Source organism: Rousettus aegyptiacus, unplaced genomic scaffold (assembly GCF_014176215.1).
Source record: "Rousettus aegyptiacus isolate mRouAeg1 unplaced genomic scaffold, mRouAeg1.p scaffold_m13_p_1, whole genome shotgun sequence".
NCBI classification, from domain to species: Eukaryota; Metazoa; Chordata; class Mammalia; order Chiroptera; family Pteropodidae; genus Rousettus; species Rousettus aegyptiacus.
In genome coordinates, this window is record NW_023416284.1 from 13,401,935 (window position 1) to 13,422,934 (window position 21,000).

General features: G+C 50.7%; 1 pseudogene; it reads right to left on the bottom strand.

Annotated features, from left to right (window-relative positions):
• Window positions 1–12,258: 12,258 nt before the first annotated feature.
• Window positions 12,259–12,377, bottom strand: LOC118605994 (annotated as a pseudogene).
• Window positions 12,378–21,000: the final 8,623 nt, after the last annotated feature.

The window sequence follows — 21,000 nt, forward strand, 5'->3', positions numbered from 1 at the left end:
TTAAAAGGAGAAGAAAATATTATTAATAACTCCGTGCTGAAAAATTCAATGATGTAGATGAAATATATAAATTCCTTGAAAGATACGGTAACCAAAAGTCACTCAAAAAGAAGTGGATAAAATGAAATAGATGTAGCTCTATACCTCATTTTTCAAACTGCAGTATAATTAGAAACCTTTCCACGAAGGAAACTTTGGCCTTCACTAGTGAATTCTACCAAACATTTAAGGAAGAATAATATCAATTCTACATGAACTCTTCCAGAAAATTAAACAGGAGGGAATACTCCCTTGCTCATCCTATGAGGTGAGCATGATTCTTAAACTAAAACCAGAAAATGACATCACAAGACAAGAAAACTGCAACTAATATCCTTCATGAACAAAGATGCAAAAATTCTTTACGAAATTTTATCAAGTTGGATTCAACAATATATAAAAAAGTAGTATATCATAACTGAATAGGGTTTACCTCAGGAATGCAAAGTTGGTTTACCTACTGAATATTAATCAATGTAATTCACCATGTTAACAAACTTAAAAAAAAAACACTCTACGATTATCCTACTAGATGTAGAAAAGGCATTTGACAAAATTCAACATTGATTCCTTATGAAAACTCTTAGCAAGTTAGGAATAGACGAGAACTTCCTCAACTTAATAAAGGACACTTACAAAAAAACAAAAAAACAAAAAACAAAAAAATCAACAAATGAAAAAACAAAACAAATGAAAAAACAGCTAAAATTATACTTAATGATGAAAATACTTAATGATGAAAAGCTGAATGCTTTCTTCCTAAGATCAGGAACAAGATGAGGATGCCTACTCTTATCACTTCTATTCAACACTATACTGGAAGTTCTAGCTAGTGCAAAAAGGGAAGATAAATAAATAAAAGGCATCCAGATTGGAATGCAAGAAGTAAAACTGTTGCAGATGACACAAGATCGTGTGTAGAAAATCCAATCCATGCTAGAATTAATAATCAAGTTTAGCAAGATTTCAGGATATAAGATCAATATGCAAAAATTAATTGTTTTCTATAAATTAGCAATAAATAATGAGAAATTTAGATTGAAAAGCATAATTTACTCTAGCATCAGAAAATTTTTTAAAATGTCGTGTAAAAGCTATACACTGAAAACTACAAGAAATTAAAGGAAACCTAAATAAATGGAGAAATATACTACGTTCATGGTTAGAAGACTCACTATTGTTAAGATGTCAATTCTCCTCAAACTGATCTGCAGAGCCAGTGCAGTCCCAATCAAATTCTCAGCAGGGTTTTGGGTAGAAAAATTGGCAAGCTGATTCTGAGGTTACATGGAAAGGCAAAGGACCTAGAGTTGTCAAAGCAATTTTCAGAAAGAACAAAGTGAGAGGGTTTATACTACTTGATTTGAAGACTTACTATAGAGTTACGATAATCAACGCGGTAGCATTATCACAGAGAGGAATAGATCAATAGAATCGGAAAGAAAATCTAGAAACAGACTCACACGATATGGGGAACTGATTTTGCAAAGACGATTCGGTGGCGAGGGAAGAGTCTTTTTATTAAATGGTGCTGGAATGACTGACTATCATCATCCAAGCAAAGAAAGGAAAAAGAAAAAGAAAGAAAAAATCATGAAAGCAAAGGACTTTTATCTGTACCTCAGACCATATTTAAAAATTACCTTTATAAGATCATAGATCTAAATGTAAACGTCTAAAGCTATAAAATCCCTAGAATAAGACAAAGGAGAACATCTTTGTGGTCTTGGGTGAGGCAAAAATTTCTTAAATGAGACTCTGAAAGCACAATCCATAAAAGGAGAAATGGACAAATTGTACTTTCATAAAATAAAAAAAATTCTACTATCCACAAAACACTGTTATGAGAATGAAAAGACAAACTACAGACTGGGAGGAAATTTTTCCAGATCATTTATCTGATAAAGGATTTATACCCAGAATATGTAAAGAACCTTCAAAACTATGAATAAGAGACAGCACAACCCGATCTTTTCAATGAGCAAGAGATCTGAAGAGTTACCTCACCAAAGACGGCATATGAGTGACAGATAAGCAAGTGAAAAGACGCTCAATATTATTAGCCGTTAGGGAAACGCAAACTAACGCACAATGAGTTGCCACTGCACACTTATTAGAGCGGCCGAAATCTGAAAGACTGACCGTATCGGGTGCTGGTGAGACGTGAGGCGCCTGGATCTCTCAGACACTCCCGGTGGGAATGCAAAACAGGACAAAGACTTTGGGAAATAGGTTGGCAGTTCCTTGTAAGGTTACCTACTGCACACCTACCATATGATCTAGCCATTCTACTCCAGATAGTTACTCAAGAGAAGAGGTCCATACAATGTTCATTGTAATAGCCAAAAATAGGAAACAACTAAATATCCACCAGCAGATGAATTGATAAACAAATTACAATACAGCCATACTATGGAATACTCCCCAGCAATAAAAAGGTACAAACTCTGATCTATGAGACAACATGGATACATCTTGATCATGGATACTATTATGACTCCATTTATATTAAATTCTAGAAAATACAGACTAATCTTTAGTGAAGGAAAGCAGATCGGTGATTGCCTGGGTTGTTGGGGAAGGAGGAATTAGAAGGGGGCTATTTCTTTTGTAGTGTGGAATACGTATGTCAAAAATATCAAACTATATACTTTAAATACATACAGCTTACTGTAGCTCAATACAACTGTTCTTAAAGCCACATATACTTACTGGCTACCTACTATTTACAAATGATTACCTGCTATTTTAGAGAGCATTTTTGAAACTACAGAGATGCATTCATTTATTTACTCAACAAACAGTTTTGAGCACCTACTATACTTTCATATACTCTATATACACTATACTTAGTCATATACCCCCGTAAGGTCTGGGAATACGTGGGTCAACAAAAGAAATAAAACAATTTCTGACCTCTTGGAGCTCACATTCTTGGTGGAGGGAGTCATGGGTGGAGAGACAAATGCTAGCTAACAATTTAAATATTTAATATGTCGGATGATGATAAGTACCATGAAGAAAAAAGGAGCAAGGTTAGGAAATACGGAGTGTGGGGTGGGGGTGGGGTTGCAGTTTTAAATAGTGGTCAGGGAAAACCTGAATGTTAATGTGATGTTTGAGCAGAAACCTGAAGGAGACAAGGCGAGGCTGGTATCTGAGGAAAAAAGACTTCTAGACAGAAGGAAGAATATTGCAAAGGTCCTGAGGTGGGAATGTGCTCGGTGAATTGAGAAATAGGAAGGATTCCAGTGTGTCTGGAGCAGAGTGAGCGAAGAGCTGAGGTCATGGTTGGGGCAGGTCAAGTTCAGCCATTGGAAGCACTTTGGCTTTTACAAACATGCCATGGATCCTGCCCCTAAGAGAAGGAACAGGAAATCAATCAGCATTTTCTGTGGACCTACCATGTGTCTCCTGCCTCAGAAGTCAGAAAGACCAGGGCCCTGTACCATCCTATGGCACCCAGCGCCAGGCCTGGCACACAGCTGGCATCATCAGATTGAGAGAGTAAATTGGGACAAGCTTCCTGGAGAGAGCGTTGGAGCTGGGCTCGAAGAGTTATTCCCAAACTCTACAGCTGAAAACCAGTTTCCTGAGGAGCCAGAGGCAACAGCAGGCTGTGGGTCCCCTGAGGACAGGGATGCCGTGGATCCGTGTCAGCCTCTACCCCCAGGACCTGACGCAGCACCTGGCCCACGGCAGGGACGCGGTCCAGGTTCGTTAGGTGAATAAACGACTGCAGGAAGGAACCGATGAATGAAACACCGGCATGCCGGGGGCAGAGCCAGACACAGACCTTCCTTACCTATCCAGGCGCTGCCCGGACCCCTGCAAGAGCCCAGGTTCTGGAGTCAGGGAGACCAGGATTCAAATGGCAGCTCCACTCGTTTCTGCGAGACTGTGGGGAGGCCACTGGACTGCTCAAAAAAATGGAGACGGTGATAATATCTACTTCACAAGGTACTTATGAGGACCAAATGAGCTAGCTTTGTAAAGTGCCAGCCACATAGAGAGTACTGGACAGGTCATCAGCTTGGTTTTTGTTGACTAGTACAGGTCACAGGCTCTGTTCTAAGGGTTTTTCATGTGTTAATTCTAAATTTAATCATTACACCAACCCTATGAAGTAGGTACCCATCTTCTCAACCTGTCTAACAGATGAAGATACAGGACCTCAGAAAAGTTCAACGACTTGCCTGAGTCACACAGCCAGTGCGCGGGGAAGCCGGGGTTTGGACCAGAGTCCACGCTTATGCTTATAACCACCATTCTATTAGGTCTCTCTGATCTCCGCCTCTAACCAGGCTGAGGACTGGGGCTTTGGTCACTTGGCACGAGGGAGCTGTTACAGCTCTTGAGGAGGAACAAGATGATCTGACCTTCGCCTGGCTTCTGCCTATGGCTGGAGGCACACGCTCTGTAACCAAGGGAGCAAGGAGGAGAGTTCGTGCCAGAGAACTCCCTCCTCCATGTGCTCTCAGGGGGGCTTGCTGCACCCCTGAAGGAAACTGGGGAACGAAGCCCTTAGAGCCAAGTCACCCCTGTGCTTAGCTGAGAGTCAGCTGATTTCCTGGATAAACCTTGGGGTCCCTAGCCTGTCCCCCAAGAGGGACTCTTGCTGGCAGTGACCTGCCTGGGCAGGGAGGAGACCGAAGAGGTGCCCGGGGCGGGTTGTCTGGGCGGGTCTCACGGCAGCTGTAATTGTTGGGCAGCAGAGTCCAGGCTGGGCCCTTTATGGAGACATTTATAGCCAGCCCGTCTGGGGGACAATTCAAGTGGTTTTCTCTCTTTTGTGTCCCTTTAATAAGCGAGAAGAAGAGACATCAAATTAAAGCGGATGCTGGAGAAACTTGGCTTCGCTGCGAGGCTCTGGGGAGGTCAAAGGAAGGTTATTTTGCTCTCTAACCCGGAGGCCTGGAGTTTTTACCACATGCTTTTAAAATGTACAGACTCAGATGTCAGGGCTAGTCGGGCCTTTGAGGTCACCCAAACCAACTCTTATTCTTGTGCAGTGATTCCTGCTGGCACATTTGCAGCCTTCCAGGGATGGGGAGCTCACTACCTTTTAAACGACCATGCTGTTGATAGACAGCTCTCCATACTCTCTCTCCTCGGGAGCTGTGGAGACAGAGCTGGGGTGAGGGCCCAGATCTGATGCTCACCAGTGTCAACACCAGAGCCTGAACTCTCACCCCTGTGAGTTCCCTCCTCTGCCAAACGTCGCGCATTCGTTCAAAATACATTTCATCTTAGCCTGGACTTATCCGGAAGCAGACTCAAGACAAGGATTTGAAGACACGCGTTTGGGAGGTGGTCCTAGGGAGAAGGGGAGCCTGAGACAGGGAAGGCGTTGTGGATGGAATTGTGTCCCCTTCCCCCCAAAGGAGTTGAAGTCCTGACTGCTGGTACTGGTAACCGTGACAGTATCTGGAAACAGGGTCTTTACAGATGTAATCAGGTTAAGACGAGGTTGTGTTAGGGTAGGGTGGATGCCGATTCAGTGACTGGTGTCTTCGTCAGATGAGGGGAATCTGGGCAGAGAAACACACAGGGAGGACGCCGTGTGAGGACAAAGCAGGGATTGGAGCCACGCCGCCCGCCGCTGCCGCAAGCCAAGGATCGCCCGGGGCGGCCGGCGACCACCCCCGAGGCGGAGGCGTGGAGCGGGCTCCACCCCGGAGGCCCCGGAAGGCACCGTTTCTGCCGACACCTTGACACCTTGATCTCAGACTTCTAGGCTCCTGAACTGTGAAGAACACGTTTTTGCTGTCCTAAGCCACCCACTTTGTGGCCTTTCATTATGGCATTCCCAGGTCACTAACGCAGCAGGGAAGGAAGCAGTAAACAAAAAGGCCGCGCGGGTGTCCAGCAGATGGCTACCGAGGGAAACTGAGGCTGGGTCCTCGGGGAGCTCAGGGGGACAGTGGATAACTTGCCCCAGAGTTAAGCCAACCAAGGGGAAGGGGCTGGGGTATTCGTCCACCAGCTTCCATCTGTCCTTGTCTGAAGGATGCTCCTGGGGACACTGACCCCCGACACACTTGCCTGACCAGTGGGTGGACAGGGCTGGCTCAGGAGGCCTGGATGAGAATTGCAGGTGCTGGCAGTTGAAAGTATTGGGAACTGAAGCATAGAAAAGGGGTGCTGAGGGAATGTGGATGAGGCACCGGCAGTGTCCGCCAGATTTTTATTGGATGCCTACTGTGTGCACAGGGCACCATTCCAAGTACGTGGAGTGCAGCTCTCTGGGGATGGGCTAGGCCCAGCTTTGTAGGGCTGACACTCCTACAGGGAGACACTCTCGGTGAGCCAGGAGGCAGCATTATGCCCCAAAGAGTAAAAAGGGGGGGGCACAGTGATAGGTGGTCGGCCAGGGGCCTTGGGGATGGCCCTGGTTGAGCCTGGCTAGTCAGAGTCGACCTCTCTGAGGAGATCCGAATGTGGAGACGATCCAAAATTCAGACATCTGGTGGAACGGCATTCCAGGCAGGGGGCACAGCCAGTGTGGAGGCCCTGAGGAGATGGAGGCTGCTGTGAAGATTAAGGCAGCTAACGGATGCGACACGGACCTGGAGCCGAGGCGCTGGCAGGAACCGGGCTTCGCTTCCCCCGTCCCGTGCTGGGTTCCCAGCTCTGCCCTCTGATCTCGCAGAGCGGCACATCCAGGAAAGCCCTTGAGGGGCTCCGAGCGCAGGGGCCAGGTGGATGGACTTGGGCTACCCGCTTCCCTGCCCCTCACAAGCCCTTTGACCTTGGACTAGACCTTCAGCTCTGAACCTCACTTTTCTTCTCTGTAGAATGGCCATAACAACTGTGTCCACCTCATCGGGTTGGGGTTGAGTTTAAAGGCTGCTTTTTCCCAGGCAGAGAAGGGAGGATTCCTCATACTCCTGCCCCTGCCCGGAACCCCACATTCATTTCTTCGGGAGGCCAGAGAACTGCCAGCAAATGTTCTTTGTTTATGTGCCGTGGACATCTTTCCTTATCCATAACCCCGAGGCAGGATGATCGCCCTATTTCGTTGATGTGAGAACCAGGCTTGGCGAGGTGCAGCGTTTGGCTCTAGGTCATGCACTGCTGCATGGCAGAGCCGGGACCCGGGTCTGTCTAAATCTGGGGCTCCAGGCCTCTCCTCCGTGCTGGCAGAGGCCTTGGCCCTGTACAAGGAACTTCCTTCTGAAGGCAGACAGAGAGCTGAGGGGGCAACTGAGAGGAGCGGACCTTTCCAAGGGTGGGAGGTGGGAGCACAGGGGTGACTGTGGGGCTCGTTCAGGGAGGGGGGTCCGAGCCAGGGGAGGCACAAGCCACGCTCAGGTCTCTGCCAGGTTCCTGCCAGGCTTGCTCACCTTCTCGGTGACATCCTTACTTCCCTGTCTGTCTGAGCCAGCCTGAAGCTCTGAGCCCTCCCCAGCCAGTGCTGGCTGGCAGGTGGCTTCTCTCCCACCCCGTTCAGGGCTCAGTATGCATGTGGGTATAGCGGTCAGCATTTGCCTGCCCGCCATCTGTGTAAGCTCAGAGGCGTCAGGTCTTCTCCTTCCCCAAGGGAAGTTGGGACCCCTTGAAGCACCACAGAAGGTAATTGTTCACCTTTTGCTTGGATGACTCCTGAGATGGGCAGGTCATTACCTTACATGCTGTCTGGGACAGCTACGATGGTTGTTTAGATAGTGGAATGAGCCAGATCCAGGTGCTTGTGGGGAGGATAGGAGAGATGATGAATGTAAAGTTTGTTCCAGTAGTTTGTGAGGGCGGGAGGGCTGAATGAGCCTCAGTTTCCCCTTCTGGCTTTATTTGTCTCAGTGTTTATCTAATTGCAGGTCATAAACCATTAGAGAGCCATGGCATTAAATCAGTGGATTGGGAGTAGCATTTTGCAAAAAGAATGGGACAGACTATATCCCCACGCAGTTAAGGATAAGACTTGTTTCTTAAAATTTTTGCTGTTGGCATGGAGGCGGCATGCTGGTGCGGCGGGCATAGAGGGGTCCGTGTAGGCCTAAGGGGGGCAGGGGCCTTCAGCAGCACTGAGGGTGGCCTGGAGGGGCTCCCAGGCCCAGGCGCCTCTTCCTGCCCAACCCGCACCAAGCAGGGGCCCCAGGGGCGGTGGGAACAGGGAGATCCTCTCCTCTCTGCCCGTGCATCCAGTGGGCTCTGAGCAGCCCCATAAATCGTCTGCCCGGAGTCAGGGGCATAGAGCTCTCTGATTTATGCCTCACTGGGCTGCCCCCTATGCCTCCCTCTTGGGCTTTGTGGGGCCAAGGCCTGGCAGGCTGCTGGCTCCAGACAGCCCCTGCGGTTGCCGTGGCGACCGGTTCAGGCTGGGCCATTATCCCCTCCTTCCCTCCCTCATGCTCTCATCAGCGCTGGCTTTTTAACAGCACCAACTCGGCTTCTCCTCCATGAACCTGGCCCTCCCCTTGGGGTGCCCCGTGTCTAGGGGGGCCCATGCATGGGTGTCACAGTGAAGCGCAGATCTGAAACATGCTAAGACGAGGCAGCCTGGGATGCTGAGCGGCTGCCCGCCCTCAGATTCCGGCAGACCAGGGTTCGAATCCCGTTCCTCTACTTCGAGGCTGGCAGTCACAGTGCCTCCCCCACGCACTTGCTGTGCTTGTTGTCAAGAATCAGGAGGAGCCTACAGGGGAAGTGCCGGCCCTTTCACTGGGGCGTAAACCTTGGCAAGTCCGCGTCGCCTCATCTGTGAAGTGGGTATGATTACATCCCGTCCACTGCGCTCTCCCAGAGCCTGCAAAGCTGTCCTGCGGTATGAGCTCCGTGAATGTGAGTGAATAAATGTCAAAATTCTTAAGTGAGAGTATAAGTGCGCTAGACTCAGTGTGAACACAAATCCTTTGACACGCTCCCTGCATTGGGATGTGGGGGTTCAGTTCTCTTCCCCAATCTGCCCTGCCCTTAGTGCTCACTTGTGCCCAACCAAATGCGGCAAGAGTGATGGTGCCGGCCTTCCCAGGCAGGTCGGAAGGATGCGCAGGCCACCCTACAAGAATCCTACGAAGCCGAGCACGCACGCAGTGCTGGGGAGGCCAGGAGGAGGGACCCTGAGCCTCCACGGAGAGAGGGACAAAGATGCCCAGCTGGCCCCCACCTCCAGGTGTTGGAGTCATCCCAGTGGAGACAGATGAGCTGTCCCTCCCCAGCCCCACCCAAATTGCAGGTTCACGAGCAAAAAAATAATTATCATTGCTTTAAGCCACTACATTTTGGGTCGATTTGTTCTGCAACATGGAATTATTTTTTTAGAACAAAATGTAAAGCCCTAGCCCCATACCTATCACAGAAGAAGTGCTCGCTGAAGCGTAGTAGTAATAGTAGTAGTATCAGCTGCTGTTCCTGGGGGGAAAATAGTCTAATTTACTCAGAACTGAGGCTCTGGACCAGGCAGACTGCCTGGATCTGGATTCCGACGGCTAACTCTGCAACCCTGGACCATTTCTTTCCCTCTCGAGGCCTCAGTTTTTTTTTGTTGTTGTTGTTTGTTTGTTTGTTTTCATCTCTACAAAAGCAATCATGACAGTTAACCACTTCGTAGGGTTATTCTAAAGAGTTTACGAAATGCTGCGTACGAAGCTCCGCCTGGCGCCAAGTAAGCGCGGCGTGGGACGGCCACCGCACCCGCTCTCCTGTTAACACCTAACGTGCACTCTCTCATGTTATAAGACCTTAGAAGGGTCAGAGCCGGAAGGAACGAAGCCGTGGTGTGCAACCCTCCATCATCATACAGATGGGACTGGGTTGCTCGTGGAGGCTTTGAGTTATGATGTTTTTATATTTAGAAAGAGCTCTGGGTGGCCCATCGGAAACGAAATAAATAATAACTATGACAATGGAGGAGGAAGGGTGGGGGACGGGAATTTGCGCAGTAGAGCTCACCTATATCTTGTTTCTAGAAACTGCCCAATGATTATTAGTTCCTTGCCGACCGCTAAATTCTGTGAGCTCCTGGGGGGTGGGGGGTGGGGTAGAGGAGGTTCTTACTAGGTTTTCGGATTGGTTACTCCTGCCTGTTGGACACCATCAGGATCTTCCAGGTCAGCTGACCCATCCTCTCACTGTATGTATGAGGATCCAGAGAAGGACAGTGACTTGCCTGAGGTAACACTGCAAGTCAGAGGCAAAACTGAGGACAAGAACCCGGGACTCTCGCCTCTCAGTCTGGAGCTTTCCCGGCTGCTTCCAGCCTCAGATGTAACTCATTTTGGAGAAGGTTTTGCTTACAAAGCTTCCAGGAGTGGGTTTTGCCCTCTCCCCTGCCTGCCTACCATGGACTCCCTTGCATTAAAATTCTCATCGTGGGAGTCTCAGCTATTATTCATTTCTTTCCAAATGGAATGTTAGCATCTGACAAGGAGCCTCTGGGGAAGACAGTGTGTGTTATCTGTCAGCTCATCTCCAGCCTCGGCTTGAGCGTAGCAGGGCGGTTTTCTCATTCCCCTTTAGCAGATGGGGAAACAGAGGCCCAGAACAGGGTAACGAGCCTTTCTTTGCTCATCTCAAACACCACCATGGACTCTCCCTACCAAACGACCAGCAGGCACCATCCACATGGTACGCATTGAGGGCTCTAAGAATGCCAGAAGCTCCCCTGCTCAAAAATCGTCTCCTCAATCCCGTTCTACCATGCCTGCAGATCCACTTTGGGGTTTACTGCCCTTGAGTAGGGAAGTGTTCATGGAAATGCTCCTGGCTGCCCTGCTGTTGAGCTGACAGTGATGAGGATGAGCAGAAAACCTGTGTGACCTTGAGTGCATTGTTTTACCTTTCCAAGTCTCCGTTTCTTCCTCTGTAAAATGGGGGTCATAATTGTATCTACCCCACCCCATGAAGGTGAAGTGTAATGTTTGGGTTGCCTGTTGCTGCATAACAAACCTCCCTAAAACTTAATGGCTTAAAATGCAACCACACTTTGTTTTGCTCACGAATTTGCAATGTGGGCTCAGCAGGGACGGCTGATCTCTGCCCTGCACAGTGTCGGCTGGGGCCAGTTAACTGGGGCTGGGGAATCACCTTCCAAGATGGGGCACTCATGAGAATGGTAGTTGGTTTCTCCCCTGTAGACCTGCCCATGGAGCAGCTTGGGCTTCCTCACACCCCGGTAGCTGGACTCTAAGAAACAGAAGTTGGTTTGGGCCAGGAAAGTGTAACAAACACTTCCGTTGTATTCTAGCAAGAAAGCAGTCACAGAGAACAGACATAGGAAAGAGCACTACCACAATTACAATTAAAATAGTTATTTATGTAGTTATTTATTGACATCTGCTTCCCTTCCCTTCACCCCATTAGAGTGCCTTGTTCATTGCTGGATCCCCAGAGCCTAGAACTGGAGGATATGGGGGCTTCAATAAACAATGTTAAACATATGAATGAATGAATGAATGAATGAACTAATGTCCCTCCCCTGACACTCCCGCCCTAGATGCCGCTTGCTCAGGCTGGTGTGAGGGGACACGGGTTATGGAAGGAACCATGATTCCAGCATCTGAGGCCTGGGTTTGGGCCCCAACTTTGGCCCCAGGGTGCTTAGGTGACCTTGGGCTAGTCACAAAATTCTCTGTGGGTGTCAGCAAAAGCTAATAAAACCAGACCCAGGCTTTTCAACTTGTGTCATCAAAAACCCCGCATAAGACTTGCTTTAATTAAGATAAGAGCACAGCACAATGTTTGGACTTGATGTTCATTCTTTGATGTTTGGCCTTTTCTGTTGTTGTGTTTGATGTCCAGGGGCTTGAAGAACTGGTCTTGGGTTCTTGGCCCTTGCTGGCCGGCTGCCTGCTGTCTGCTGTTTGCCTTGTTAAAAGTGCTTATGATCTAATAAAGTAGATGGATGTGGCCTCCTTGGGGATGAAACACTCTCCACTCCCCTTACTCACTGCACTTCTCAGCTGCACTCACGGCTGGTATTTATTGAGCACCAACTAAATGCTAAGCCCTGGTCTCAGTTTCATCTGAGCTTCAAAACAACGCAATGAGCGGGGAGCCACTATTGTCTCCATTGTAGACAGGAGGAAGCAGAGGCACAGAGAGGCACGGGGGCTTGTCTAAAGTCACTCGGAAGTAAGCTGGTAGGTAGAGGTGCCAGGATATGGACCCAGCATGGCCTCTCATGGCTGCTGGTGTCCCTGGCTTGGATGGTGTGCCGACAGGGAGCCTAGCCCTGCATAAGAGGAAGCAGTTCATTTTTTATTTTATTTTATTTTTTTACGCCTACAGCACTAGGTCTTCCTAGCTGGTCTCCCGTCCAAGTACTAACCAGGCCCGACCCTGCTTAGCTTCCGAGATCAGATGAGATTGGGAGTATTCAGGGTGGCTTGGCCATAGACCAGTAGTTCTCTCTTGATTGCTAAGCTTGCTCAGTGCCAGTGTTAGGTATTGGAGAGAGAAACAGGCCCACGAAGTGTTGTTTCTATGATCCCCATTTTACAGGTGGGAAAACTGAGGCCCAGAGACTTTGCACAAAGGGGGCCAGCTCCAGGAAAGGATAATGGGTGGGAAGGTGGGGGCTTTGGGACCCTCTGCCCCTCTGCCTGGCTCATTGTCCAGAGTTAAGTCAAGCCAAGACGTGAGCCTTTGCTGGTCTTGTGTGTGAGATTTTGGCTGAACGAACCTTGGCATCTTATTGTCCAACAGAGAGTGGAAGGGATGTGATTGTGCCTCCCTGTGGGCCAGAGGTTACGAGTGGAGTGGTTCTCAGGAAGATGGACTGGAAGCCTCCCGTATCCCTGGTTCTGATGGAGGGAAGGGGCTGCTGAGGAAGCTGGTACTCTTCCTTGGAGCTCTGCTGAAGCTATGGGCACCCCCAGCAGTGCAAACAGCACAGCAATGTCCCCCACCTTGAGTCGTAGGGCCAAAAATTTCATCCTTCACAGCTTCTAGAAAAACACAAGCTGCTGGGAGGGAAGGAACATCACTCCTGAGGGCATTTTCCGGGTGGTTAAGGAGCTTCGGTTTCCTTCTCTGGGAAAATGGAAGAAACACCAACCCCACCAGGTTGTGAGGGCTCCCAACACAGTGCCAGTCACCCCAGACAGCAAAAGAGGCTCGTTCGTTCTGAATTGAGGGTCAGCCCAGCAGACCCCAAGCACCTGGGCCTGCTGTAGAGTGGAGGATGGTGATAATTCACTGGAACCCAACTGTCCCCAGGCCTCACCAGCCTCCAGGTATCTGTGAGGTCACACTGACATTAACACCCAGGTGAAGAAGTTTCTTAAGCCTTATCTCTCCCCCAAAATCCCCTCCCCACCCTCAAATGGCCGGCCACTTACTTCCGACACATCCCAAGGAGGTGCCCTACTCACGTCCAAGAAGAAGTCTGCTCATATTCTTAGCATCTTCGTGAGGGGCCTTATTACTGCCTCGGCCACAGGCATCCCCTCAATAAGAGCCTCACCAGGTGTACCCACCCTTGGCCACCCTGAGCTTCCAGGTGCCACAGTTGCCATGCGGCTCATGGTGAGGTGGACACAGAGTGGGCTTAGGCCAGTTTCAGTTTGGGTCTTGTCACCTGGGCCATACAGCAGCCCTACCTGAGCCCTGGGTCTTTTGTGGTCTTCATGACAATGGCTTGGGAAATTCTTTTCCCATTCTTTTCTCCATCAAAGCTCAAAACCAGTGCTGGGGCGGAAGGCGCACCTTCGCCCCATTGTCCTCACCTTTGCCATTCCTTGACCCCCTCAGTACCCAGTTCCACCCCTCCATGAATCCCTTCCTGGAGAGGACTCACCAGGGCCACCATCAGCCAGACCCCAAATCCAAGCGTGGGCTCAACCAGCATAGCCTGCTACAGACAGAAAGCCCAGCCGTCCAGCCGCAGTGGGGGAACAGCGCGCCAGAGGGTTAGGCCCTCCCTGTGGTGCCACCTGCCCCAGGGCTGGTTCCTTCCCTGCTGGGCCTCCGTTTCCCCATCTGTCTCCCCAAGGGCCCATCCAGCTCAGACATTGAGGCCTAGCGTCTTCGTCCAGGCTAGGACAGCCAGCGCGGCCAGGGCCGCCCTGGCCCCAGCCCCTCTTTTCCACTCAGGCCCCAGTGCCAGAACAGCCTGGAGGCCCTTATCACGCTCGGCTATCTTCATTGTTTGCATAGCACTCATTTCCCCTCGGCTAAGAAAACATGTTTGCAAAATCAGATTTCCAGGGAAAGTCGGCAGGTTAAAAGGAAAGGAACTGGTTTGAATTCTGTGAAGCAGGGATCTGAAGGCAGGGACCGACCTCTGGGGTTGCCCCCACTCTTCTGGGTCCCCTCAATTGGGAGGGAGCAGGGCCCGATTCCAAATTCCAGCTTCTAGGTAGCCCCCAACCTCTCCCAAGTTTATTCTAGAACCCACGGGAAGCTGAGGCCTAGAGCTTGATTCAGGGTCACACAGAGTGGAGCCTCCCCTTCTCTAGAACCCTCAGTGGTTCCCCAGTGCTGGCAGGGTGGCCCCACAGGCAGCCTGTGGTTCAAGGTCTTCCTCTTCCCTTGTGTAGCCTTCAGTCCTGGTCACCCTGAATTCCTCACTGTCCCAACCAGGCACACATCTGCCATCAACCCCATCTCTATCTATCTGTCCAACTCCCTCTTACTCTTCAAAACCCCACTTAGATCCTGCTCCCTCCAGGAAGCCTTCCTTGACTAGTCCTGCTCACAGGGTGTTTCTCTCTGAGAGGCCCTAGCCACACCACAGCATTGTCAAGCCACTTCTCATCTGTACCCACCCTCTCCCAACCGTTGTCTCCGCTGGGGCCCAGCTGTCTTCTTGGTCAGAACCTGACTCTCATTCACCGGGACTGGCCAAGCCTGCTCAGGGCCATGGTGGGCCACCAAGGAGAGAACCAAAGGGTTTTCTTGGGGAAAATGATGCCAACAGTGGCCACAGGCTGCCGAAGGGCCTCACCCTGGGGCTTTTCTTAAGAAGTCACAGCTCCTGATAGTCAATGTGAGTAAAGCACGTGTGTGGTCCCACGACACGCCACAGTGCAGCTGTTTACAAGATGAGCTCGATCTACCTGTGCCCCAGTGGACAGCTGTCCATGATGAAAAAGCAAAAGCCACAGAAAGAACCGTGATCCCATCTGTTTTTAATTTAAAAAACAAAACACCTGTGACGACTCTGCATGCTCGGCACTGGTCTAAACACCCTGTGCATTAACTCGCTCGGTTCGCATAATGATCCAATGCAGTAGTTACCACAGTTGGCCCACTTTACAGATGAGCAAACTGAGGTTGAGAGGTAGGATTCAAAGGCAAGCTGCAGGCGAGGTTAACCCCTCCACTGTGCAGCCTGCTCTGCGTTTTTTATGCTATTCTGTGTTCTTCACGCTATTCTGTGTTTATGTATATTCGCAACCAAAGATACAGAAAAGTTGGGAACGATGTCCCTCTGGGCTTTGAGTAGAGTGGGGTGTAAGAGGGAGAGATATAAGGAGACTTTCATTTCCTCTTCTTATAGTCTGCATTGTTTGATTATCACAAACAATATAATTTAAATGAATTCTAAAATAGAAAAAGCAGCACAGATTCATTGTAGAAAACTCAGAAAAGAGAAGAGAAAGGCTCCAGAAACCAGAGTCAGCCTGGCCTCTTGGAGTTGACAGGAAAGCATACTCAGGGTCGTAGGATTCTGGAAGGATCGCCACAGAAATGGGTGAGTAATTGGGATTATTCCAGGTCCAATGGCATCGGCACGAGGAGCAGACATCAGCTCAGTGTAAGAGGCACTGATAACCAGTCAGAGCTGTTCTACCATGGAACATGGCAACGTCTTTTGGTAGTAAGCTGCCTGTCAGTGGAGGAATCAAGTTGATGCCAGATGTTGGATTAACACTGAGCCGTTCGCTAAGTATCTCGTGTGATCTAGTCTGATTTCCACCCCTCACCTTTAATCCAAGTTGGACAGTAAGAGAATGTATATACACGAATTGGTTTAAAAATAACAAATAAGTATAAAACAAAGATTAAAAGTCTTGCACAGAAACAGTAGTTTAGCTCATAGGATTGCTTGGCATTCATGGTTTCATATGATTTCAACATTATAGAAACATTTTACAGAAGAGAAAAACAGAGGTTCAAAGAGGTATGGACTTGCCCCAGGTCACCAGCTGGTCCAGGACCCTGGACTCTGGCCTGGTGTGCCGTCCCATACCTGGGTACTTCTCACAGCAGTCGTTCATCTTCCTGACAGTGTCCAGTACCCAGTAGGTGCTCAGGTCCTCCACGGAAGCGCCTTGGGTTCTAGTCCGGCTCTGGCCCAATGTTCTGTGCGATGCTGAGCAAGTCCCCACCCTCTGGTGCTGGGTTTGACATATCCAGGTCTCTTCCAGCTCCAATCTGTCTGCCACCCACCCGAGTCCCTCACTTTTCTTCACTTGTTCCCTGACAGCAGGCCCCAAGGAGTGCTCACTGGGACAGGGGGAGGGAGGGCCTGTGGGATGTCAGACCCCCCGGCGCTGGGACCCTCTCTTTATTCTGCACAGATTTATAGGGGTGTGTTCCTGAACTTTCATCCACTGTCCACAGCCCAGCGCGTGGTCTAAAAACAACAGATCCGATGAAAGAGATCTCACCCACAGATGAAAGCGGAAGAGGACCCGGCCTCCTGCAGACGCAGCCTGGCCCTGGGCCCACTGCACATTCTGGTCAAGGCCAAGTCAGGGCTGCAACGTCTCGAGAGGACCAGAGGAGGTGCCTGCCCACTCAGGGGTCTGGAGTTTCGACAGGCCCTGGGTGCTAAGCCTTGGACGAGGTGATGAGGGAGGCGAAAGAGAATGGAGACCCGAGCCCTGTCCAGGGGTTTGGCAGAACCTAACGTGGACGGGATGGGGCCGAATGACCCTCAGGTGTCACCCCCGGCACTGTAGGCCACTTATTCAGCTTCGGCCACCCTGGCCTCCTCTCTGTTCCTTGAAATTCAGCAAGCTTGTCCCCTAACTCAGGGCCTTTGCATACACAATGCCTGCTGTCTGGAACATTCTTCTTAAGACCTTTCCCACCCTTCACAAGACCTTTCTTCTTTCCGGTCCCCGATTAAATGTCACCGCCTCGAGGCAGGAGGCCTCCGGCAAGTGTCCCAACCTGTTCTCCAGCACAGCGGTGTTTTCCGAATGGTGCTCGGCACAATTTATAGCCGTTTGTTTTGACGATTTATCCGTAAGCTCCATGAGGGTGTGACCTTATGTTATTCCTCTCGGCGAAGGGGGCCAGCTCGGCCACCAGCTCACCGCTTTGGGTTCAGCATCAGCTCCCCGTATTTAGCTCTCATCCCGGGTACTTTCCATGTATGACCTTCTTCAATCCTCACAGAAACCCAGTGCGGCGGGTGCAAGTATTACCCCCATTTCACAGACAAGGAGACTGAGGCCGAGGGACATTAACGTTGTGCCTTGGCTACAACCCCCAACGCAGTTATCTGTGTACACCGTGCCTCCTCCTGCTGCCCGAACCCCCATCCCCCATGGGTGCCTCATGCGTGAGCACTGGGCGGGGGAATCAAACTGGTCACCAGGCAGTAGCACCACAGAGTGATGACGTCCATCTACTCACTCTGGGGTGGGAATTGAGGGGTTCCGGAGCGAGGGAAGCCACTGCTGGCTGTGGGGTCGGTGTGAGCAGCAGTGGGGAAAGGGATCCTTCAAGGGAAGATGGGGGAGATCCGGGCTCTCTGCACAGGCCCCGCCCCTCAGAGACCCCACCAGCCCACCTGGTCTGCAGAGCAGGACCGCAGGTGTTTCCAAGGGCAGGAATTGGCCCCTCTCCTGCGTTGTGGGTGGAAGGAGGTGGACAGACACTGGTGACTGGACTTTGGGCGGGTGCGGCTGAGCCCTAGAAGCAGGCCCTGCCACGCCCTGTGCTCCCCTGGTCTAGACGATTCTCTGAGGGATGCAGCCAGAGAAAATAATCAGGGGCACGGAGAGCAAGTTCTGGGCAAGCTGTTCACCCGGATGTACCACCCCAAACCCCGCGCCCGGCCCCTGTGTGCGTTTTGGGGGCTCCTTATGCTAGTCTCTCTAATTTTGTATATGTTGTATATTTCTATTATAAAGAATAACAGAGAAATAGGGAAAGGAAGAAGGGAGGGGAGCAGGGTGCATAATACAATTCCATTTTTTAATTAGATGAGGTATATATATATATATATATATATATATATATATATATATACACACCAACATGTTAACAACGGTCCTCTCTGGTGAAATTATTATAGCTTGTTTTATTTTTCTTTGTTATACCTTTTACATTTCTAATTGGTGGGGGGAAACCCACAGCTACTAAGGAGAGAAAAGAGGGACTGCCTGGGGTTCTAGGGCCGCCTTCACCCATTCGGTCACTCTCTAACCCTGCGCTGGACACATCGCCTCGAGGAGCCTGCTCCCTCCTGGCAAAAACGGAGCGATATGGAACGCGCTGAGGCCAGAAGGAGTTGGTGCCTGAAGATGCACCTGGTAGTGCCCAGTTCCTGTGAGCTTGTCTCCACCCAGCACACACACTGAGGCAACCCAGAAACAAAAGCATGGAGCCTGCATACACCTGCAAACCTGTTCAGGAGACGCGCAGACCCCAGAAAGACAACCAGACTTCTCAGCCACCATTCACACTCCCCAGTATACCAACGCCCTCGTGCCCATGTGCACAAACACACACTCACGCACACGCGGACACACACGTGGTGTGCCCGCGAGCACACGTATTGTAACCTCCTTGGGGCAGCCCATCGGCCAACCTGGTGGGTGAGAAAAGAGAGCCCCATCCCTCTCCAAGATAAACACAGGAAGTGAGGATCCCACAGTGTCAGGGCGAGGTTGGGAGCCATCCATAAACTCCAGGAGGAGGTGGGGGGCGGGCAGGAGGAGGGAAAGAGGCCCGGAGCAGGGAGGGAGGGTGTGGGAGTCTGGGCAGGGGCCTGAGTTTGACATCCGCTGTCTTAGGTTCAAATGTGAAAAGTTGAAGCGGTGACTAAGCTTGGGGCCTTCTTGGCTCTGTCTGTCTGTCTCTCTGGGACATCTCCCACCCCCACCCCACCTCTCTCTCCCTAGCTCTGAGCCCAGGGAACCATGTGTCCAGGCCAGTCGGAGGCCCAAGGGCCCCCAGCTGGGCCCCCCAATGCATAGGGAAGCCAGAATCTATGCTCAGCAGAAGTTTGGTAAATGAATGAGTGTATGGAAAGAAACAGTCATTACAGATTCCGGGATGCTCCCTAACCCAGTGCACGCCTCCCGGCCCAGCTGGTATCTCAGAGATAATCCAGGGGCAGCTGCCAGGACCCGCATGCCCCCAGCCTTCTCTTCTGGGGCTGCAGCTCTGCTTCCCCCAGCGCCCACCAGGTCCCAGGGGAGGGGTAGAACAGGGTCTCTGGCTGGGCCTGGGGGCGGAAGGCACAGGGCCAGCTACTGAGGCGCTGCCCCCAGTTATGGTTCTGGATGAATGAACCTTCGCCCCGCACCAGGTAGTTTACATCAGGCCGAAGCACTTTTCTGGAACAAAGCGAGGACAGAGAGGGAGAGAAGGAGATGTTCTCTCGTTTATTCTCAACCACCCAACCATCTCAATGTGTGTTCAAAGTCCCATGGCCAGAGGCAGCTGTGTCTGATCCAAAGCTTGTGTTCCTCCTCTGGCCCCCCCCCCACCCCCGGCCGCCGTCACACCCTCAACAGTGGGTGCAAGGGAAGAGAGTGCCGGGGTGGCGGCAGATGGAAACCTTTTTTTAAACATACTGTCATGAAAGTCCCCATTCCACCCGTGAACAAGTGGGTTGCTCATATTCCCCTCTGAACATAATCGCCTGCTTACCTCTTGCTGTCATAAGCCTCCCATCCCACAGCTGGAGCTCCCCGCCCCACGCACTACCTCCCCAACCGGCAGCCCAGGAGCCCGGCCCACCCCACCCACCCCTGCCGTGCCACTTTGGGCACCACTTTGGGCAAGCCGTCAGCACTCCCTGCCCACTCTCGGCTCCAGATGCTTCAGGCCCGCCTGGATTGCTTCAGCCTCCAGTAACCTCACCTGTGCACAGACAGCTCTTCGCAACTATTATTTGCTTCTCTTGACAATCCAGGAGATAGAAAGATTATGTCTGTTTTGCCGACGAGGAGACTGAGGCCAAAGAAGGTCACACAGACGGTGAGGAGCAGAGCCCAGCCCAGACCCAGGTCTGCTGCTTCCGAATTCAATTATCTTCTTCCAGTGCCAGCTTCTCTGCCAAGGCCAAGGTCAGTGGTGTGAGGACACCAGGGCTACGGCAGAGGGACTCCAAGGTCCGGGGTTCCTTTCGGCCTCTGCCTTCATCGTCACCTTCACCCTACTACCAGCTCAGCCTCAAGCCCCAGACTCACACCTTATCGCGGCCCCTAGGGATCAGAATGGTCTGGCCCTAACTAGTTCCTCATGCATCTCTCTTTCTCCTTTATCTTTTTATTCATTACCTTTGGCCACATGGTTCTTCTTTCATATCCTCGAATTTCTGTTCTTTCCTACTCCAGGGATCTCACTGCTACTTCTATTTTCATCTTTTAAAAAATTTATTCACTGGATAAGTGGACGGGTGGTTGGTTGAATGGGTGTATGGATAAGCGGTTAGATGGGCGAATGGACAGACAAATGGATGGATGGATGGATGGATGGGCAGAGAGATGGAGGGATTAATGGATGAGTAGGTAGGTGGGTAAAGAGGTGATTAGGCGAGTGGACGCATAGGAGAGTGGCTGACTGAGGAGATGGACGGACGAGTGGCCTGGGGTCGTGTGGGTGGATGATGGCTTTGGATGGATGGAAAGGCGGGCGGGCGGGCGAATGAATCCGATGGGCGGGCGGGTGAACATATATGTGGAAAGACAGGATGGAGGGATGAGATGGACAGATGCTGCTTTAGTTCTGCTGAGATTTGGCCTTTCTGTCACCTAAGTGACCTGAAGCTATAGTTTTCACCCCATTACCGACTTGCCTTCCCCCATGAGGATCAGGGGAACAACGGGG